Source organism: Balaenoptera musculus, chromosome 1 (assembly GCF_009873245.2).
Source record: "Balaenoptera musculus isolate JJ_BM4_2016_0621 chromosome 1, mBalMus1.pri.v3, whole genome shotgun sequence".
NCBI classification, from domain to species: domain Eukaryota; kingdom Metazoa; phylum Chordata; class Mammalia; order Artiodactyla; family Balaenopteridae; genus Balaenoptera; species Balaenoptera musculus.
The window spans coordinates 99469327-99481671 of record NC_045785.1 but is presented as its reverse complement, the minus strand read 5'-3'; the positions used below and the strand labels follow the sequence as shown (position 1 = coordinate 99481671).

General features: G+C 43.6%; 1 non-coding gene across 1 annotated transcript; it reads right to left on the bottom strand.

The window, feature by feature from the left end:
* Positions 1-7234: 7234 nt before the first annotated feature.
* Positions 7235-7307, bottom strand: TRNAG-CCC. The gene has a single exon. It is a non-coding gene; the product is annotated as a tRNA-Gly (tRNA).
* Positions 7308-12345: the final 5038 nt, after the last annotated feature.

The following is a 12345-nucleotide window of genomic DNA, read 5'->3' as shown; positions in this document are numbered from 1 at the left end:
TAAACTTGATAACTTAAAATTCATTCATCAGGTATTTGATGTATAATTTTTTGAACCCTTTGAATTACTGGCATTTAAATAAGTAAAAGCATGTTAATTTCTAGTGACATTTCAAAATAACCATGAGTGACATTAGGCTAACTGCTTACCCTCTCTGTGTCTCAGTATTTTCATCCATAAAAATGGGATAATAGTACCAGCTTCATAAGATTATTATGAGGATTAAATAAGTTTGTATATGTAAAGTACTCAGAATAGTATGTGATACACAGCAAGTATTATTTGTTGTTTCATTAATTGTTAGCCTAAGGTATTTATGTGTGTAGCAGACATTACTGAAGACTTGGGGAGATGTTATAGAAATACTAACACCACAAATTGAATTTGATCATCATTTCTCCCCCAAAGCCTCCTTGCTTATCCAATTTTCAGACCCCACTCCCCTTCCTTTGACCTCTCAGAAACTCAGTTCCCCTCTCTCCGTTATGCAAAACAACTGACCTGTCCACCCGCTAACTCAACCCCAGGCCTTCTCTGCAAAGATAGACTCCTGACTATGCTCTGCTAACCTGTGAGCATTTTCCCAGAGCCAACCCTCCAGGGCCACTTAGAAAGCTCTTTTCCTTTCTTCTTCCCCAATAGCCCCTGGGAGGATCAGGAACCAAGACAGAGATTTTTTTTTTTTTTTTTAATTTATTTTTTGCTGTGTTGGGTCTTCGTTGCTGTGCGCAGGCTTTCTCTAGTTGCGGTGAGCAGGGGCTACTCTTCGTTGCGGTGCGCAGGCTTCTCATTGCAGTAGCTTCTCTTGTTGCGGAGCACGGGCTCTAGGCGCATGCTTCAGTAGCTGTGGCTCGCGGGCTCAGTAGTTGTGGCTCGTGGGCTCTAGAGCGCAGGCTCAGTAGTGTGGCACACGGGCTTAGTTGCTCCGCGGCATGTGGGACCTTCCCGGACCAGGGCTCGAACCTGTGTCCCCTGCATTGGTAGGCAGATTCTTAACCACTGTGCCACCAGGGAAGCCCAAGACAGAAATTTATTTCCCTATCAGTGTGCATTTTGTCACCTTCCTTAGAAGGAAGAAGCTATAACAATCAATTCTCATTTTAAACTGCAATTTTAATTACTGAGACATAAATATTTTAAATACATATTTTAAACACATTTTAAAGTACACATTTTAAACATATTTTAATATATTTTATTAACTTCCTTAATATGAGATGTCATCAATGTGTTGCCTAGGTCTTGATATTTTAATGACTGATGTCTCTGAAAAGTGAGGTTTTGAAAGCTCATCAGGGTTTTGTAATTCTGAGGAAAAAAAAGTCAGGAAGGATGTAATTGGCTCATTAACCCACAGATATAGTCCTGATCCTGACCAAGAGGGGAAGGAAATAAAGTAGAACTTGGGGGGTGCTGCTTTCACGGCTTCAGTGAGCACCTGGGCATCGTCTCCTTTGCTCTCTCAAGCTTTCCTTGCTGCTGTTCCCCCTTCCAAGTAAGGACCTGGCCAGACCTACAGAAGACCTTCTTGAACAATTCAGAAGGGTGGTGGGAAGGTCTCTAAGGAGATATTGGACTTCCCGCCACTAAAGAAAGTTAGGGGCTAGGTGATAAACGGAAAATTAAAAGATGAGACTATATTTATACCCTAAGCTACAAGGCATGTCATACCAGTTATGCCTGATTATGCAAACCAAAGTGTCCCAAGACTTCATTAGCCCAAGACTAGAGAATCAGGTCACACTTTTTAAATATACACATTACAATGACTCCAAGTCGTCTTCTCTAGAATATGAGAAGCTGATTCTCATTGCATCCCACTTTTCTTTTTTTTTTTTTTTAATGTTTATTTACTTATTTGTTTATTTGGCTGCTCCGGGTCATAGTTGTGGCACGTGCGATCTTCAGTTGCGGCATGCAGGCTCCTTTAGTTGTGGTATGTGAACTCTTAGTTGTGGCATGCATGTGGGATCTAGTTCCCTGACCAGGGATGGAACCCGGGCCCCCTGCATTGGGAGCGTGGAGTCTTACCCACTGGACCACCAGTGAAGTCCCTGGATCCCACTTTTCTTTCTTGTTGGTTTGTGGCAGGAATCACGGAAGAAAGCCAACATGATCCTGGCATTTGCAGGTTTCCTCACCAGGTACATTTGCTACCTTTGCGGCTGTTCCACATCTCCAAGGCCACAGGATGCCATCTGGGCACTATCTCCTCCCCAACACTGGATACTGCTGCTGCTCTCCCCAAGGTGTGTCTCCCCAACATGGACACAGGCTCTGCCCTTCCCTCCCCAAAATAGAGCTAAGACCAGCAAATGGGTGTCAAAAAAAGTCTGACAGAGCCTTAAGTCTCACATAAGGCATGCCACTGAAATGGAGAGGCACCTAAACTGGAGGGGACATATCACAGCTCTTTGAATTTGTTAGTCCACACCCTCCCAAGGGGAGCCTCTACCAGAGGTGGCTCCATGGGCTTTCAACCTGTGCAATCACACAGGCTCCCACGCTTACAAGGGGCCCACATTTAATGTTCTGCTGTTGCCATCTTGAAATTCTTAATAAATTTTTGAACAAGAGGTCCTGTATTTTCATTTTGCCATGAATCTTGCAAATTATGTAGCTACTCACACTCTCCATATTTTAAATTGATATATAATTCACATATATATAAAATGTTATATTCATTTTAGGTATACAACATAATGATTCACTATTTGTGTATACTGTGAAATGATCACCACAATAATTCTGGTTACAATTAACCACCATACATTGTTACAATCACACCCTCTATGAACAATTCCTCTACCCAACTCCCTAGCTGCCTATGTTGGCAGAGACCAGATCACTCTCACCAGCCAAAGTGTCTACGATTATGCCCCTTGTACTTAGAATTCTGGTCCAACTCCAGGCACAAACTGCTCCAGAGATGCAACCCTGCTCACAATGAAGACAACCAAGTAGATCACTCATGAGAGATGAAATTGTCCTTCAAGTACCATAGGCAGTGTATAAAGTGCTTTGATGTTTTTTAATTTATATTATTTATTTTTTATTTATTTATTTTTGGCCACGTTGGGTCTCATTACTGCACGGGCTTTCTCTAGTTGCAGCGAACGGGGGCTACTCTTCACTGCCATGCGCGGGCTTCTCATTGCGGTGGCTTCTCTTTGTTGCAGAGCACAGGCTCTAGGTGCATGTGTTTCAGTAGTTGTGGCATGCGGGCTCAGTAGTTGTGGCTCGTGGGCTCCAGAGCATAGGCTCAGTAGTTGTGGTGCAGGGGCTTACTTGCTCTGCGGCATAGTGGGATCTTCCCAGACCAGGGCTCAAACCCGTGTCCCCTGCATTGGCAGACGGATTCTTAACCACTGTGCCACCAGGGAAGCCCAAAGTGCTTTGATTTTAATACAAATAGATAACCAGCGTATAGCTGGGGTCATACAGATCCCATCATCGAAATGTGGTTATCTAAAGATCCAGATATTTGGTCGCAAGTAGACCAAAAACCAAGAAAACAACCACAGGGTTATCTAAGATGTGTTTTGGTTGAGGGACTTGGAATCACATAGACTTACTCTGCACATGAGGATGTTTTGGGGAGAGGCCAGAATGTTCCACGATACCAGAACATTCTGAAAACTTTGGCTGCTGCTCTCATCTCCTCCCCACCTACACTCCCATCCCCACCCCGACTCATCATCTCCCTAATCTCCCACCCTCTTCTTCTCCTCCCTTCCTCCACTCCACCCTACCCCTTTTAGGGCAGTTTAAGGAATTTTCTAGACTGGACCCTCATGGTATCTCCCCAGCAGGAGTCCTATAATCTGCAGAAGTCCCAAGAGTCGGGGATACGGGGGTAATGGCCTACGGGTGCCCGGCTCCAGTCACAGCTGGGAAGTGGCAAAAACAAGAACCAGGAGGAAATGGGTCACTGCCCAGTGGTTGGCAGGAACAACTGCTGTGCCTGAGCTTTTATTCCAGGAACAAATCTTTGCTCTTTTCGCCAGTGACCTGCATGAACCATAATTCCCAGCAGCAATAAAGTGGGGCAATAAAGAATGGCTGATTCCACATCTGTGCTGTATGTGTTCCCTGGCAAGAGAAGAAAGATAGAAAGACACAATGCTTTCATGGAGACAAAAGGAAAAAAGGGACTCTGAGAAAATGAGATTTTTAAAAAGTCTGAGCCTTGACCAACTGCCCCTAGATGCCATCACACCAAAAAATTTTCGTGTTTTTTTTTTTTTTTTAATCCCTCTTCCTATTTTAAACACCCCTTCTTTTTTTTCAAGGTGAGGTAATGGGGAAAGCGTGGCTGCAGCGCCAAATCAAGCTGAGAGTTTGTAATCACGGGAGCCGGGGGAGATCTCGGCAGAACCGCACTGTTTGTTGGATGGGTCCTGGAAACACCCACTGAATTGGCTTCTTCGTCCTTCCTGCAAACAAGATTGGAACAAGATTCTTCTACTGCCTGAAGTGGTGACTTTGTGACCTCTTGGCCTTAGTCACGTCCTCTCTCCCACCCCAGCCAGCCCCAGGGACTCTTCCTCTTTTCCTTGGCAGTCCCAGAGTCCCGGAGTATTATTTATCAGTCGGCAGCAGAGGGCGGTCTGGCCCTGGAGAATGACCGGGTCAATTCTCGCCGCGCGCACACGCGCGCGCCCGATCGCTAATGACTTGCAGCTACATCATAAAGCTACCTCTTCACAAAGGAACATTGTCACTAAGCATTTTCCTTTTCATTCTTGAAAGCTCCACTGCCTCAGCTAACCCCTTCCCCCTCCCTCCTGCCTTCATGCTGGCTCTTTCCTCTCCCAACCCCTTGGAAGCAGCAGGAAATGAACAAGATCCACAGTGGAGGAAAACAAATCCCAGGGCTCTGATGAGGGAAACCATGGGGAAATGACCAAGTGGCATTAACAGCTGTAGGAGCTGTAGGCAGCTGGGGTGTGTGTGTGTGTGTGTGTGTGTGTGTGTGTGTGTATGAGAGAGACAGAGAGAAGGAATGTGTGTGTGTATCCAATATAACAGTACTTTCTAAATTTTAGTGTACATCAAGATCATCAGGAGAGCTTGTTAAAACACAGCTTCCGGGGCCTCTCTGAGGAATTCTGATGTAGTAGGTCCGGAGGGGGGCCCAAGAATTTACACTCTTAACACTCCCAAGATATTTTAATGCTGCCAGTGGTAGACCACATCTCGAGTAGCACTGTTGTACACCAAATGCAGTGAATAGACTATACAGAGCTGCGTCAGGGGCTTGCTTGAATAAAATCCTGATAAAGCCAACTCCCTTAGAACAGGCAGTCCAGATCCTTCCAGATCCAGGCCGGAAGATCTCATAGATCAGCGTACTGCTGTTCCCTCCCCTTGGAAAAGGAGCAGAGACTGTATCAAGCAGAGCATTGTTTGGAGGGGGCTGAGTTCAGATAATAGGCTGGTTCTCCATTAACTGTTCCTTTCATCCCAACAGGGCAGGAGAATCCCACAGGCCCTTCCTTCACAGTAGGCAGGGGATGGAGACTCTATCTACACAACCCTGGCTGTGTTCAATAACTTGTGCCCAGAGGCCTCTGTCCCCTCCTCAGCATCGTCCAAACTCCAGAACCTCTATAGTCACAGAGGTTGGTGGAATAAGCTGGTTAGCCTCCAGAGAGCTGAGCACTTAAAGGCATCTAGTAGAGTGACTTAAGGAGAGCTACTCACTTCTGCTTGTGCACCGAAAGATAACAGAAAGCTCTGATATACCTAGTCCTAGCCCTTAAGGAGCCCATAGTTTAATTGGAGAGAAAGACTAACAAATATGTAAGAGCAAATGTTACCAAAATGTAGTAAGAGCAGAGAGATAGCAAAAAACCCTTGAGGCCATCAGAGGAAAGGGAAGGCATCCTGAAAGAAGAAATTGCACTGAGATTTGATGAGTAAATATGAGTTCACCAAGGAGACAAAAGGTCAAGGGCAAGAGAAGGAGCCATCTGAGTACTGGGATGTGAAGAAAATTGGGGAAATGCTGAAATATAACATGCAGGCTGGGATGAGGGTCCCCTTTCAGAGCGCCTGGTACTTCAGCCCACTTTGGGCATTTATCACCACTACTAAGCCAAAAAGGAGACCAAATGGGAAGGTTTGTTTCACAAACTCCTCTAAGAACTGTCAGCAGGAGGTACTTTCCCTGCGAAGACCCCCTCTATCCCAGGGAAGACACTAGGGGGGTGGGGTCACTTTTCCCTCTGGAGGCCACTGTGTGAGCCAGAAGAGGCCTAAGGATCTAGGGTCTGATGCTCAGCTTCCTCATATGACCATCTACTTGGCTCTGGCATCTAAAGGGCTAGCAGCTTGCTGTGCCAGACTGTAGAACATAAGCAAAACGGGCAGAAACCACAAAAGGGCCCAGCTGACCAGTTTGTGAGCACAAGAAAGCCACGCCCAGTGACTCCAGAATGACTCAGGAGGACCTTGAAGGAGGGGTAGATTGTTTAAATACACTGGCGTAGGAAACAAAGAGCATTGCTTGGTTATGGCTACCATGACCCAGTTTCTTCCCCTGGGCACATGGGGGAACCCAGTTAACATGGAGATCGACAGGGCTGCTAGGGGTTCGGGCATGTAAATCCTTTCCAAAGGGTACAGGACCATAGTGGTTTCAAAGGACTCAATTTCCAGGTCCTCAGTTTTCATTCATGTTCTTCCCTAAAATTGGTGTGCCTCAGAGGACATCTGCAGCCCTGATTTTCTTTTCCTTATCTCTTTCTCAATTGCCCTCTTGCCACTTCAAAAAAAAAAGTTTACCTCTCCCTCTTCTCTAATCCTGCTAAATGATGCATTCATTGCTCTAAGGTATAAAATCCTCTGGGACATCAAAGGGACATTTCCACAATTATTTTAATCCAAAGAACCATAAACACCTCCCCATTCTTTCCATCTCCTTAAGAGACAAATTCCCAATAAAATTTCACTTCTTACTAATTATAAGCATTATACAGTAATAATGTTTACTAATTATAAAGATTTGTAATATCTGTTGTTTTGATAAATGCTATTAGTAACAGTAATATTTTTTAAACAATTAGAACCTTCTGTCAGTGGAAACATTTTTTAATAGCTTTTTAAAAAAATATTTACTTATTTATTTGGCTGCATCGGGTCTTAGTTGCGGCACGTGGGATCTTCATTGCCAGTTGTGGGATCTTTAGTTGCGGCATGCGGGCTCTTAGTTAAGGCATCCGGGAGCTAGTTCCCTAACCAGGGATCGAACCTGGGTCCCCTGCATTGGGAGCACAGAGTCTTAACCACTGGACCACCAGGGAAGTCCCTGGAAATATCTTTAAATGAATGTCAATTTATGTATTTTTGTTGCAGAAAAGTATGTATAATAGAGAATCAGTAAAATGCTCTCAATTACCAAATTATATTAAGACAAGATTACATGAAAGAGGAATCAAAATATGATTTCAAAGAAAAAAACAATATAAAACTTCCAATTTAGAGAGTTTAGTATGAATTAGTGAAATTGATGATGTTAATATCAAACTACTATGATATTTCTATGAATCCTTTAGATTTACTTAAAAGAATGATTTCATAGTTTTATTATATTGATATTTACAAAAGCCAGTAATTATATTTTACAACTCTTACAACTCTTTAAGCTTACAATGAAAAACGTTAGATGTCAAGTTTAAAATGTACAAAGAGATGTATGATTTTTCAGAACTCTTTCAGAAAGATACAGGAGCAAAAACATTTGGGGACTCCAGCTCTAGGCTAAAGTCATTTCCAGAGGGGGAACCTAGAAGGGCTGTGACTCAGCACCACTCCAAGACTCTTCAGGGCAGGGCCAGACCAGTCTTCAGTTCCTCCTTAGCCCCTTTCACCACAGCTCCCAGCACCCAACACCGGTTACTCACCTTGGAGTCACACAGACTCAGGTGGTTGTAGACTCAGTCACGTACACAAATCCCTGGTTACCCTTGGGCAAGGTATTTAAACTTTCTGTGCCTCAGTTTTCTAACTTATAAAATAATAATATTTACTGCTTCCATTTCTACTACTTTTTCTACTACTACCACTTCTTTTTAACTTACGTAAGTTACCTTAAAAAGTGCTTGGCAGTGGAAGTCTTTATTGCTTACTTGAATACTCATTTAATAGAAAAGGAAGAATGAGAAACAGAGAGGTCAAGCCAGATGTCAAAGATTATTTGATTGGTCAGTTGCAAAGGACTGAAACCCTGGGATGCCAGCATTCAGCCCACCCACCCTTAATTTCTAGCAGTGACTCAGAGCTTGCTGAAGAATCTGGAGGAATGGTCCATAACACGTTTTCCTGACACAAGCATTGAGAACAATCCATTCTTTCATGGGTTTCAGCTAGGCACTGTCCAGAAGCATCCATAGCCAGAATAGGGAGCTGAGGCTTATACACCAAGGTCTCTTGTCTCCTTGTCCTAAGGCTGGGCCCCCCAATCACAAAACAGAGTAGGTACCTGCTAAAACCTCCTCTCACTTCTCATTTGTTCATTAAATCCTAAAAATCTTAGTTTTTAAGAATCTGATAACTACAAGGGACTTTAGAAATCAAACTGTCCTTGCTCTGTGGCCCAAACCCTTCCCATCAGTCATTCTACAGCAGGGTTTCTAAGACCCATTTCCATCTCTCTCTAGTTGCATCTCCTTGATGCTGGCTGGCCTTAATACCCTGAAACAAAGACAGGTGATTGGAGTTGGTGGGTAATGGGAGGCACTTTTGCCTCTACTGACCAGTGATTCTCAAACTTTTAAAGCTCATGATGCCTCTTGATTAAAAATTAATAATAATAAATACTGATACGTTCTTTTAATGTGAATTGAAACAGTGTTTGGGATTAAAATATGTGTGTTTTTTTTAATGTTTTTTTAAATTTTTATTATATTTTAAATTTATTTATTTCATCTTATTTATTTTTGGCTGTGTTAGGTCTTTGTTGCTGTGCATGGGCTTTCTCTAGTTGCTGCCAGCTGGGGCTACTCTTCATTGGGGTGCGCGGGCTTCTCAGTGCGGTGGCTTCTCTTGTTGTGGAGCACAGGCTCTAGGCGCGTGGGCTTCAGTAGTTGTGGAGCACGGGCTTCAGTAGTTGTGGCGCACAGGCTTACTTGCTCCGCGGCATGTGGGATCTTCCCGGACCAGGGCTCGAAACCGTGTCCCCTGCATTGGCAGGTGGATTCTTAACCACTGTGCCACCAGGGAAGCCCAAAAATATGTGTTTTGAATTTATACTGATCTGCCTTCTTGGGAAGATTTGGGATGCTGAGGGAATCACTCCACCCCTTTACCCACCCCGTCCAGACCCCACATTCTGACACATACTTCTTGGCTCCATGTGGGGTACATGTGGCTGACCAGCAAGCATGAATAGAAAGAGGTGTGAGCACACACATGTGGGTGCATCAGGGCAGGGAGGAGCTGCCGAGAGGCAAGGAGAGGAGTTATAATATATAAGCAGAGGAGAAGAGTAAGGGTGGGGCTCGAGGGAACAGCTCATGAAAATACCACTGTTCTTCCCAACTCATAGAAACAAAGGCAACAGACAGGTCAGAGATTTAAGGCTCAAAACCTGGGAAGGGCCAAACTGCACAATTCTCTGAAGGATTTCTATTTTGAACCTTTCTGGTGCTCTTCTGTCAGTTCCTCCTGTTCTGTAGTTTGCTTACTGTTTTGAACTGTTCTGATCTCTCTTTAATTATTGGCAGCCCCTCTTTCCCCTCTATTTTAGTAGTTACACTGCAGTCCTGCCAAATTCACACAGATTAAGATTAGAGGGGCTTCATTTATCATCCAATTCAATTCTTTTAAAATTTTTTGTTGTGATAACACAGTAAGAAGTACATTTTACACCACGACCTAGTACCTGCATACATAGAGTATAATCAAAACCTTAAGCTTCATGAAGCAATCCTTACCTTACCACAAACAATTACACTATGATTTCAATTTTAAAATGCCAGTTGCCACCCACTAAGTTGATAAGGAAAGCTACTAATGGATTACAACTCACATTTTTGAAACACAGGCTCATTTTACAGATGAACAAACTGAAACAAAAGGAAAGCCCAAGTCACCACCAGCATCAATACCAGAATTAGAACACTCAACTTTTCTTGCAGGGAGCTAGATTTGACTATGAACAAAAGCTTTGATTGGAATGGGAGAATTTTTAAAATATGCTAGTTTGGTGCATGAAAGCCCGCCATTCTCAATTACTCAGTGCTGGATTGAAGAGACCTAGTAAATAGATAAACTTTAATGAACTGGGAATGCAAAATGCATTTTCTTCTTCCTTCCTTCCTTCCTTCCTTCCTTCCTTCCTTCCTTCCTTCCTTCCTTCCTTCCTTCCATGAGCAAAGTGGTATTAAATATCAATCACAGGGCTTCCCTGGTGACACAGTGGTTGAGAATCCGCCTGCCAATGCAGGGGACACAGGTTCGAGCCCTGGTCCAGGAAGATCCCACATGCCGTGGAGCAACTAAGCCCATGCGCCACAACTACTGAGCCTGCGCTCTAGAGCCCGTGAGCCACAACTACTGAGACTGCATGCCACAACTACTGAAGCCCATGCACCTAGAGCCCATTCTCCGCAACAAGAGAAGCCACCACAGTGAGAAGCCCACGCACCGCAATGAAGAGTAGCCCCGGCTCACCGCAACTAGAGAAAACCCGCACAGCAATGAAAACCCAACTCAGCCAAAAAAAAAAAAAAATCTATCATATACCAGGTCCTCCACTACTTTCTATAGATGGAGTGAAAAAAATCTCTTGAGAAACAAATGCTCTGGCAAGACAATCAACTTGTAATCAGTGGATGACAATGCTACACAGAGGTTAAGACAGTGTGAGAAGGAAGTTTGAGCCTACCCCTAACCCAGAGCGATTGGAGAGGTGATAGAGAAGGCTTCCCTGAGGAGGGGATAGCTGAGCTGACTCTAACCAAATGAAAATGTAAGGAAAGAGGTCTCAGGCCAAGACCCTGCCTGACCATGTGACGGTCTTGCTGTTTTATTACATTAATGTGTAGAATTCCTAACTAATTTTAGGGAAATCTGACAAATTTCACTGATTTTCATCTCCCATCCCTGGGTAATACCTGAACTGGAGAGACAAAGATATCCATCCACCCCTACCTGACCAAACCAGTTTCCAAGGGGACAGATCTCCATGTGGGACAGGGGAGAGAGCACACACACCTATCGTGCTCATTCCTTGAATTTTGAAATTGGTTACAATGGAGGTACATGGTTTTATTTTACACTTTTTGAAATTAAGGAACTCAGAAATCCAGCAAGAATAGCTATTGAATATGCAAATTTTGTTATTACTTGGGAATATTTAAAAAAACAAAAACAACCCCCCACCAACACAATAGCCTTGCTTAGGAGGCACTTGCCTTAGTGCTTGAGAGCCAGCCTCCCCCTACTGCTTCCTCCCCGCATCCCCTGGAGATATTAGAGAAACAGGGTCATGTGTTTGGTTAAGACCCTGGCACTAGAGCTCAGCATCTGGCCTCAGGCGAGAAAACAAAACAAAACAGGAAAGTCAGGAAAAAGCTTCCAACCGAAAACTAGGACCTTGAAATATCAAGCTTCCAACCCAGAAGATCTTGGAATGAGAACTCTTAAAAACAGAAATAAACGAAAATTGGGGGGAATTCCCTGGCGCTCCAGTGGTTAGGACTCTGAGCTTTCACTGCTGAGGGTGCTGGTTCAATCCCTGGATGGGGAACTAGGATCCCGTGAGACGGCAGGTGCCTCCCGCCCCACCCCAAGCCCCCCAGAAATATTTGTCTCAAGATCTAACTTGAAACGATGCAACTTAGTTCATTCTTGGTGATCCTTAGGTTGAAAAGAATTACATTTTGGTCTAAAACTGATAGAGATGATGTTAGAAAAGCTAAATGAAAACTTCTGACAATTTGGTGGCTTCGTCAACATTCTGTCTTCCTGTGGATCAGCAAATTCATTAAGGTCATGCTCTTCTGTTTGGCTGACCACTATCATCTCCTAAAAATATCTGAGGTCTTTCTAGTTTAATTCAACAATTATTTCTTAGAGATAACAGACTTGAAATTCAAAAGAAGGTGTGAATTATGCAAATTGTTTAATTCTGAGGCCTCTTAAATTAATACAAAATGGTAGTTCTCAAAGACTTCGAATAAATGGCCTTCATTTAATGCCTATTAATAGCAGGAATTTTTAAAACTTATCCGCTCTCATGTATAACAATCTTAAGAAATAGCTATTTTATTCCATGAGATTCAGAAGTTATGCAGGTAGTGAAAAAAGCAGGACTTGAAATCCAAATGTGTCTCTCTT